General features: G+C 36.6%; 1 pseudogene; it reads left to right on the forward strand.

Moving 5' to 3' along the window:
- Nucleotides 1-6,817: 6,817 nt before the first annotated feature.
- On the forward strand, nt 6,818-6,936 carry LOC118608281 (annotated as a pseudogene).
- Nucleotides 6,937-10,038: the final 3,102 nt, after the last annotated feature.

Below are 10,038 nucleotides of genomic sequence, written 5' to 3' on the forward strand. Positions count from 1 at the left end.
ACATATTATTTTCTCCATTTTACAGATGACAAAATTGAAACTAAAATGTGTTACATCTCTTGTTCAAGGTGATGTAGCTAGTATTTGAACACAGGTTTCTCTGACTCCAAAGTTCATGCTCTTAATTACCTCACAGTATCGCCTTGATAACAGTAAGAAATATCCAAAAGTCCTCTCCTGTACAAGCAGGTTAAGAAAAGAGGAAAGAACCATGGGATAAATACTATACAATAGACCTCAGATATGTTAAGAAAGCTAAACCTACTTAATTCCTCCTCAGCCACCTTCTCCCAAGTGCCTAGTCTTTATCTGCCCGAACATTCCTATAAACCCCTATTAAGATGCTGCTGTTAATGGACAACTATTTCGTTATAATTTAGTATTAACTGACACAATTTTAAGGTGCAACTACTTCCAGAGGAATCTGCATTTTAATAAAGAACTTCTTTCTTGTCATCTCATTCACTTTCATACATTTACCAAGATAAATATATAAAAAGGAAGACTTTTGAACTCACAGGAGCAAACAGTAGGGAAGTTGCCAGGCCGGGGGGTATGGGAAGTAAGTGGAGAGAGCTTAGGAAAAGGGTACAAAATTTGTTATAAGTAAATTCTGAAGATCAAATACACAGTATGGGGACTACACACACACACACACACACGCACACACGCACACACACACATACACAAACATATGTATGTATGCAGTATGATTAATAATATTATATTGTACACTTTAAATTTGCTAAGAGAGTAGATCTTAAGTGTTCTCAGCAAAAATGTAAAAGGTAACTATGTGAGGTGATAGGTGTGTTAATTAGCTTGATTGTGGTAATTACTTCACAATGTATACATATATCAAATCATCAGATTGTACACCTTAAATATATATAATTTGATTTGTCAATTATACCTCAATAAAGCTAGGAAAATAAATAAAATAAAAAATAATATGAAAAAATTAATAAAAAAGGTAGAATTGGAACTGAGTTAGAAAGGCAGACGAGCTTTGCCCTAGTCTATAAATTATTGGAAAATGTATTTATTAGAGGAAGTAAAATTTACAAACTCTGACTCAGAGAAAAGCAACTTAATTTTATATATCTGACTTCATTTCAGCTGAATCCCCAATTTCCCCGGTATCTTTCAGATTAATATTCTGTCAATTCGAAGTTTAAACTTCCTATTAGGGTAGCCTCTATCTTCTCAAAATATCTTCTCTTCTACTCCCCCAAGATGACATAAGGGTGCAGAAGAAAGTTTATATAGCCTCACTGCATTGGATAAGGAACCTCTGTGCTACACAGTAGTCTCTGGTTCCTTTTTTTTCAATTCTGCTGAGATGTCTCTAACCATGTTTGATGATCATGAGTCATGAATAGGTGTCCACTAGACAGTGTCTTGGAGCCACTGGCCTTTGGAGAATCATGCTGGGAACCACTGCTAATGATCACAACCACTGCCATTATTCTAATGGTAAGGTTGCCACACTCAGCTCCCTCCTTTTCCTGATCCCTCTTCTTATCCACCTATCTTATCCTCCTAGCCTTTCTTCACTCTTGCATTCCCCACTAGGACATGTGAGAACTGAGGATTTCCTTTACAGCCCTCCAGAACCAGGTATACTATCCCAGTCCTCTCTTTGCTTTGTCATGCTATGGTACCATTTCTACTCAACTGTGGCTACTCTGTGTTGATATGTGGTATCATGTGGTCCCTTCCAAGAGTTATAAACAGGAAAGATGATATCAACCTCTTTTGTGGCCCAGTGTGTGGGGTCAGCATCTTAAGCCCAAGCACATTCCTTCCCTAATATCTCCAAGCTCCTCAGAGCACCAAAACAGTTTTCAGTTTCCTGAGTGGCAGAAACTTTCCTTATGTTAGTATCCCCCATCCTTTCTGCACAATGGGTGATGGTACAGTACTGTTTTTAGACCACCACGCTTTACACTTGGTACGTAAAAGAAATCTTTACCTTCATCAAAGCCTGATTTTTGAAGCCGTTATCTCACAGTACACTCAAATGACACATCTATTCCAGGTCATACCTATCTTTCCCTGTAGCAATAAGTTGAATCGATTCTATGAGTAGTAAGAGTACAAAACAAGAAGAAAACAGATTATCAGGAGCAATTGGCAACAAAATTTAGTCTAATATCTTAAAAATATATAGAGTTCAACATTCAATTTAGACCAAAAAAAATTAAAAACATCTGCCATATTAAAGTCACCTACTATTCTAGGTGACTCTACATAGGGAATAACAGAAAATGCCCTAGACAAATTTCTAACATTGCAAACTTACTATAAAATAAAACTATTTCCAAACTGTGGGCAATCATTTTTGTCTACTTTCGATACAATGACACATCAGCATGGCCAATCCTTTCTTTGTTGGGTTTGTGAGTAGAATATTGTGGTTAATTGTTTTTTTTGTCTGGGTAACTGGGGTTAACCTGAAACCCTATTATTTTTCAACATTGATTGCTGGAAATCCTATGAGTTCAATTTCCTGCCTTAGTGAGTACAGTATAGAAAGTTACATTAGTGAACAAAATTTAATATTTGAAGATTGAAGATATTGTTGGGTCTTGGAGACATCTTTCCAACCATCAATGGCATCAGCCCAGACTAGTGATGTAGTTATTAAGGGCTTAAGAGATGGTATTTAACCCACAGCAAACCCACAATGCACTATAAATGCTGTAGGAAAAAAAAAAACTAGAACATGGTTATCTTTTGATATATTTCTTTTTGCAAAATTAAATTCAGGAAAAGGTTTGTTTAATTAAAGGTTTTAGTTAAAGAAAGTTGTATTAATCACTTGGATACTTATTTGAAGCTTACTAGAGTGAGATTTTGAACTACATTAAATAAAATTTTATTTCAAATGCTGCTGCAAACTTTTTAAACATTTCAGTAAGCCTTCTTTTTATTGAAAGATCTTTAAGATTGTTCACCAATTAGGCAGCACACCCAGTGGCCTGCTTTGACCAGCAACAGAGATGAAGCACCACCCAGGACAGCATCAGAAGAGGACACACCCAAAGGGCAGACTGGGCAAGAACCAGAACCCTGCTAGAGTGAATCATGCTCCACAGGGTCGGCCCCTCACAGGCCAATCTTCACAACCAATCAGCTAAAATGTTAATCCCACCAATTATCATACAAACAACAACCAAGGCTCAACTACAACAAGAAGGCACACACAACCCACATAAGGGACACCCTTGAGCACCCAACCCAGGCAACCATGGAAGACCGTGCCACAGGGCCCCACATGATACCTACTACATAAAACCAATCTACTAAAACTGGAAAACTTTGGAGCCGCACCGAATATATGGAAACAAACAGAGAGGCAGCCAAAATGGGGAGACAAAGAAACACATCCCAATTGAAAAAAAAAAAACAGAACAAAGCTCCAGAAAAACAACAACAACAACAACAACAACAACAACAAAATGGAGACAATCTATCAGATGCAGAGTTCAAAACACTGGTTATAAGAATGCTCAGTGAACTTAGGAGAAGAGTAGATTAACTCAGTGAGAATTTTAACAAAGAGATAGAAAACATAAAAATGGAGATGAAAAATATAAAAGGAAACCAGTCAAAAATTAAGAATACAATATCTGAGGTGAAGAGTACATTAGAGGGAATCAACAGATTAGGTGAATGGAGGATCAAATCAGCAATTTAGAGGATGAGATAGTGGAGGACATCCAATCAGAACAGCAAAAAGAAAAAAAGAATACAAAATAATGAAGACAATGTAATGGGCCTCTGGGACAACATCAAGCAAAACAACATTTGCATCAAGGTTGTACCAGAAGGAGAAGAGAGAGAGCAAGACATTGAAAATCTGTTTGAAGAATAATGACAGAAAACTGCATTAATCTCTTTAAGGAAATAGACACACAAGTCCAGGAAGCTCAGAAAGTCCCAAACAAGATGAACCAAAAGAGGCTCACACCAAGACACATCATAATTAAAGTGCCAAAGGTTAAAGACAAAGAGAGAATCTTAAAAGCATCAAGAGAAAAATAATTACTTACAAAGGAGCTCTCATAAAAGTGTCAGCTGATTTCTCAACAGAAACTTTGCAGGCCGGAAGAGCTTGGAACAAAATATTCAAAGTGATGAAAACTCAGGACCTACAACCAAGATTACTCTACTGAGCAAAGCTATCATTTAAAATTGAAGGACGTGTAAAGAGCTTCCTAGACAAGAAAAAGCTAAAGGAGATCACCATCGCCAAGCCAGTATTACAGGAAATGTTGGAGGGAATTCTTTAAGAAGAAGAAAAAATATGTATCAAAAATATGAATAAACAATGGCAATAACTACTTATCTATCAACAACCACTTCAAATGAAAAAATAATTAAAGCTCCAATCAAAAGATAGGGTGCTGAATGGAAAAGAAAATAAGACCTTTACATATGCTCCCTACAAGAAACTCACTTCAGATTAAAAGACACAGGCAAAAAGTAATAGGATGGGCAAAAATATTACACAATGGATTTAGAAGGTATTGTACTGAGGGGAGTAATATAGAGAAAGACAAATGTCATATGATTTCACATACATGTGGAATCTAAAGAACAAAGTAAACAAACGAACAAACAAAACCCAGAAACTCATAGAAACAGAGAACATTTTGAGAACTACCAGATGGAAGGGGTTTGAGGGGTAGGTAAGAAAGGGGGAAGGGATTAAGAAGTACAGAATAGTCGTGAAGATACAAAGTATAGCATAAGGAATATAATTAATAATATTGTAATAAATGTGTACAGGGTTAGATGGGTACTGGGGTGTATTCGTGTGATCACTCTGTGAGTTATATAGATATTTAATCACTATGTTGTATGCCTGACACTAATTTAATATGGTATGCCAACTATAATTTAAAAATAAAAAAATATTATAAAAACTATTGCTCACTATTGTCATTTTGCTTTATTGAGCCTAGAATGCAATGGATTTTATATTTTCAAACATGTCTTTAATAAAGTGCTTACAAGCTTTACACGGTAGAAAACCAGTTATTAGGTCAGTGATGTTATTCTTTTTTTTTAATTTTATTTTATATTCGTTTCAAGTATATAGTACAATCATTAGAGATTATATAATTTATAAAGTGATCCTCCTGATTATGCCTGATTTTATTGCCCTGCCCCCATATTGTTCAGAATCAGTATAATTCTTGCTCTAATTTGAGATGATCAGTGATTAGTTAAAAGTATTCTTTAGACAGGTCACTGAGAGTGTTTTGCTCTAAGAAAATAATTACGTTTTCTACTTAATGAAAATCATGTGGCTAAAAAGCATCTCAAGTTATAGCCAGGTAAAAACATGAAAGGAAGAGCCATTTACATGAATACATGAGATTTCATATCTCTTTTATTTTAATTGCTAAACAAAGTTGGCAGACTTGAAAAAGGCCTTGACAGCCTTGGAGCAAAACCCGTTGCTTATTAACAGTTGTAGCCTTAATCTATTGAAAAAAATATGAGGCCCCAAAAGAAAGCAACCCTGTGGTTTTCTTTAGGAATAGGAGTGTGAGATGAGGGATGAAAAGTCCTCTACTGGTTAAGACAATTACATTTGTTAAGGGGAAAGCAAAGTACCCTATTTTCTTCCCATTTCCTATTCCAAAGCTGGGAGAAGACCTTTCATTAATAAAAGAGGCTTGGAGCTTAGAGCAGAACTATTTTCATCTGCACTTAACTACCTTTCTCTCCTCCTAGGATTGCTTGGGGAAAATTGCAATGATTGATTTATGTGCATGGAGGGTGAGCCATTCCAAGATGACAATGAAGGAGGGTTCAAGAAAGTCAGAACAGTATCAGAGACATTTCTAGCAGTGGCAGCAGCAGTAAAGGCCTGGTTGTGTATGGATGAGCGTCAGTCAGCAGAAGCCAAGAGCCTCAGCACATGGTTTGTCCACTAATCACATTCAAACCTACACCTTGCCGGAAAGCCACACCCCAAACTCTCAAAATAATGCTTGTGTAAGGAGTCAATTTCTCCAAGTTTTTTTCATGAAAAGATTTTAAATGGAAATATAAGCTTTATATGAGCAAGAATAAAAATATACATAAATCTCTTCTCTACCTTCCACTCACTTTTTCTGCTTTGCTTTAGGCAAAAGAAAAATCTCACCAGAAATGACTACAGAGCCCAGCCTCTGACCTCCTTAGATCCTGCTCTCTCTAATCAGCTAACAGTCAGGAAATAAACTCTTCTTTGAAAGTACAGCCAGAGCAAGTTTACAGCAAATTACTAATCTAATCTAATCTTCCAGCAATTTCTACAGTCTTCAATTCTGGAAGATTCATATATGTCTGTTAAACTTTCTCTTTATGTCCTGTGACTGCTCATTAAATTATCCTTCAAAATTCAGTCTTCTCAAATATTGCTACCTTTTTCATTATCAAACTCCATTGAAATATCAGGATCCACCATGTGCCCGAGCCCCAAGTCTAGGAGACACTGAAAAGTCAAAGAAAAGGCCTAGCAGTCAAAGGCTTTGGTAGGAGGAGTAGGTAACCATTTATCCAATCAGCAAATCCCCACTGAACTGCTATGAGGTGTGCTGGCCACTATGTTAAGTATTGTGAGTGGTATAACCATGGATCAAGGTCTGAGATGCCTAAAGTCTGCTTGGCCAAGAATCTACCTTCCCCACAAGTTCACTGATGCCTGAAATCCCTTTAATAAAAAATTAATTCTTTAATTCCATAATTGGAGATAAAGCTTAGAGAGAGGCTCTCTGTGAGAGGGAAGGAAGTTGATTTAAGTCATACTGATTCCGTCTATGGCCACACCAACCTGAACAAGCCTGATCCTGTCTGATCTCAGAAACTAAGCAGGGTCAGGCCTGGTTCGTACCTGGATGGGAGACCGCCTAGGAAGACCAGGTGCCATAGGCATAAAAAATAAATAAAATAAAAAATAAGGGATTGTAAATTGATAAGGTCCTTGCAATCTGTGAGGTCAACCAAGGGTTGCCTTGCCTAATAAATAAATAAAATAAATCATACTGATTCATAAACAGCTGATATTAGGGGGAATCCTCAGAACAGATTTTAATAGGAAAGAAGAAAGGGAATAAGCACTGCTGGAAGCTGGAAGGGAGAAAAATGGGATGGGGGATGGAGGATGGGAGTAAGGTGTCAGGGGAGAGAACATAACCCAAAGTGAAAATTGGATAGTCAGACTACCAGAGGCTCCAAAAGTCAACCTTGCCAACTATATCATCTTACCAAAGGCAATCTAGCCTGCAAGTCAAGTAAACAACTACGGGGTCTAAAAAGAAAGATGCCAAATACAGCTGGTACCAGTAATAAATTATATGTCTAAAGGGTCCTGACTGAAATTTAAAAAAAAACCCTGCTTGAAGTGTTAAAGCATACTAAAATTCAAATCTTAAAATGGCAAAGGGTATTAAGATATAAATTATCTATTCCTAAAATATTTTTAGACTCACCTATACGTATGATTCACTTTCCCTGGCCCACTTGAATTACCTTTACATTTGGAATTCCATTTTATACTTCACTATCAGATCAGGTTTTGTATTTGTTTTGTTTAAAATTTTATTGTGTGGGGCTCTAAAATTTTCTAGCATATAGCTCAGGCTCCATCCCTCCTTATTTCTATTTTAATTTTCAGTGGACTATGCAAGGGCTTGTGCTCTCATAGCATGAAGGTTCTGCTAAAGAGAGAGGGTGTGTGTGTGTAGTGAAGACGAGTTGCCAAATTCTTAAAGAGTACATCTTTCAAATGGAGACACAAATGAAGGCACAGTCATGAAGCAGGAGACTAGATCCTACATTGACAGAGCAGATTCTCTGAAGCTCATCACCCTGCCAAAGAGGAGACTAGCCATAGGGTGGCGGTGGTGGCTGCTGCGTTCATGATTCCATCCTCCTCTAATTAGGCAGTGTTGGGACTGTAGCATTCAGCCAGTTTCTTAAAATTATTATGTTCTTTTTGTTTCTTCACTGAGACTTTTAGAACTTTAGGGTACTTGGTAAAAAGAGTGCTTGTGTATAACTGACAACATGAAAGTTCTTTATGAGCTCTATGGGAAAGAAACATTTCATGTTTAGAAAAGGAAAAATTAAAGGAAAGGTTTCTTCCTCTCTGTCATTTCTCTGACAGACAGTAATGTCTCTCCTGCTGGTAGCTTTCAGGGCAAGGAAATTTGTGTGAGTTGCCATGAAATTCATTATCATACATTTATTCTCTAAAAAAAATCATTATCATACATTTATGCTCTAAAAAAATTCATTATCATACATTTATGCTCTAAAAATACAATTGGAGCCACTCTTCATGTGTGCCACATTTACGATAATTATCCCAATAAAACCTTATCCATATAAATGACTAACAAGAACTCCAAGTGTGAAAGAAATTTTTTTTTCATTATTGGATCATATCTCAGAGCCGAGAACAATCATGGTATAGTAGCCAAGTACAGCAGAACACAGCCTTCTCATGGGTGACACAGTTACCTCTTCACTTGAGAATGTTCTCTCCTAGCCAAAAGGCTTTCCAAGCAAAATTCACTTGGTAAGTCAGTTCACAATCTATCCAGCTTGCATGAGCTTTCATGGTCCTTTACTATGCTGAAGAAACAGTGTAAATGTGGGAATTAGAGACTTAAGGGTCTAGGTCTGGCTCTGTTACCAATCAACGGCATGACCTTAATGGGTCAGCTTTCTTGTCCATACGAAGGGGCAAACACCACCACTTGAACACAGTAACTTGAGTTTTCTGTTCCACAAAAGTTTAAATACGGTAATGAATATTAAAGCAACTTGAAATGTATAAAATATAATACAAATGAAAGATGAAATTATTCTAACTCTGGAGTAGAAAGATAATCTAGTGGGGAAAAATAATTCCTAATTTTCTGTCTTGGAAGATATGCACAAGACTTTTTGTACCATTAAACTATGGCTGTGGAGGCTTTTGATCAGTTACCAGTTGAGTTTTTCCACTGGTTTTCCTTCCCTCCCAGGCTTTTTCTCAGTGAAAATCTCCTATTTATCTCCCCAAGGATATCCTGTTTTCTTCTTACATCTAATGCTGGCTACTAAGAAGTCAGAGATAAACCTGATTCTTGTTTTTTCGCAGGTATACTGTTTGTTCTTTTAGAATTTTTTTCTCTGGTGCTCTTAATGTTCACTATAGAGTATCTAATATAGTTTTTCCTTCTCTATCCTGTTTGGTATTCTATTACCCTTCAACATGAAGTCTTTCATTATATCTTAATTCCAAAAAATTATCTTCATTTTTTCTTAAAGCAGTTACTTCTCACCATTTTCTCTACTTGGACTCTTTTATTTGATGTTGGAAATTTTATTTCCATCTTCTATGTATCTGTTTTTCTTTTACATTTTCTATTTCCTTACCCTTCCTTACTATCTTCCGGGAAAGTTCCTTGATTTTATCTTTAACTCACTAATTTGTTCTTTAGCTGCATTAATAACTGTTGTTGATTCCACCAGTCGTCATATATATGTATTTTATTTCAACTATTTTTATGAGTAGAATTTTCACTTCCATCTATGACACAGTAGCTGATGTTGTACTTGCACTTCTCCCATAAATAACTAAATTGTTTTCAGGTAGTAGACAACAGGCAGTTCAGTACTGTGATCTTGAAAGAAGGGAAACAAATGAAGTTATCTCTGTGATTGTCCCAGCTTGCTGCTTAGAAGAAATTTCTGGACCACAAAATGGAATGGAAAGCCCAAGCAGAGCACAGTGATCTTGCTGATATGAGATAAGCATTCAGGGAGGCTGAGGCAGCTATAATTAGTGGAGCAGACTACTGGAGAGGAGGGAGCTATGCAAAGAAAGGACACTAGAAATTCAGCATAAGAGATTCCTTAAGTCTTTGTTACATACTGAACTGTGCATACATAGAGTGAAACCCCAGTGAGGATGGGCAAAGAAAAGCTGCTGTGGAGCTATAAGCTGAACAATTTCCAGAGCTCATCCAAGACTAGTAAATATTT

Source organism: Rousettus aegyptiacus, unplaced genomic scaffold (assembly GCF_014176215.1).
Source record: "Rousettus aegyptiacus isolate mRouAeg1 unplaced genomic scaffold, mRouAeg1.p scaffold_m13_p_9, whole genome shotgun sequence".
In the NCBI taxonomy this organism is placed as follows: Eukaryota; Metazoa; Chordata; class Mammalia; order Chiroptera; family Pteropodidae; genus Rousettus; species Rousettus aegyptiacus.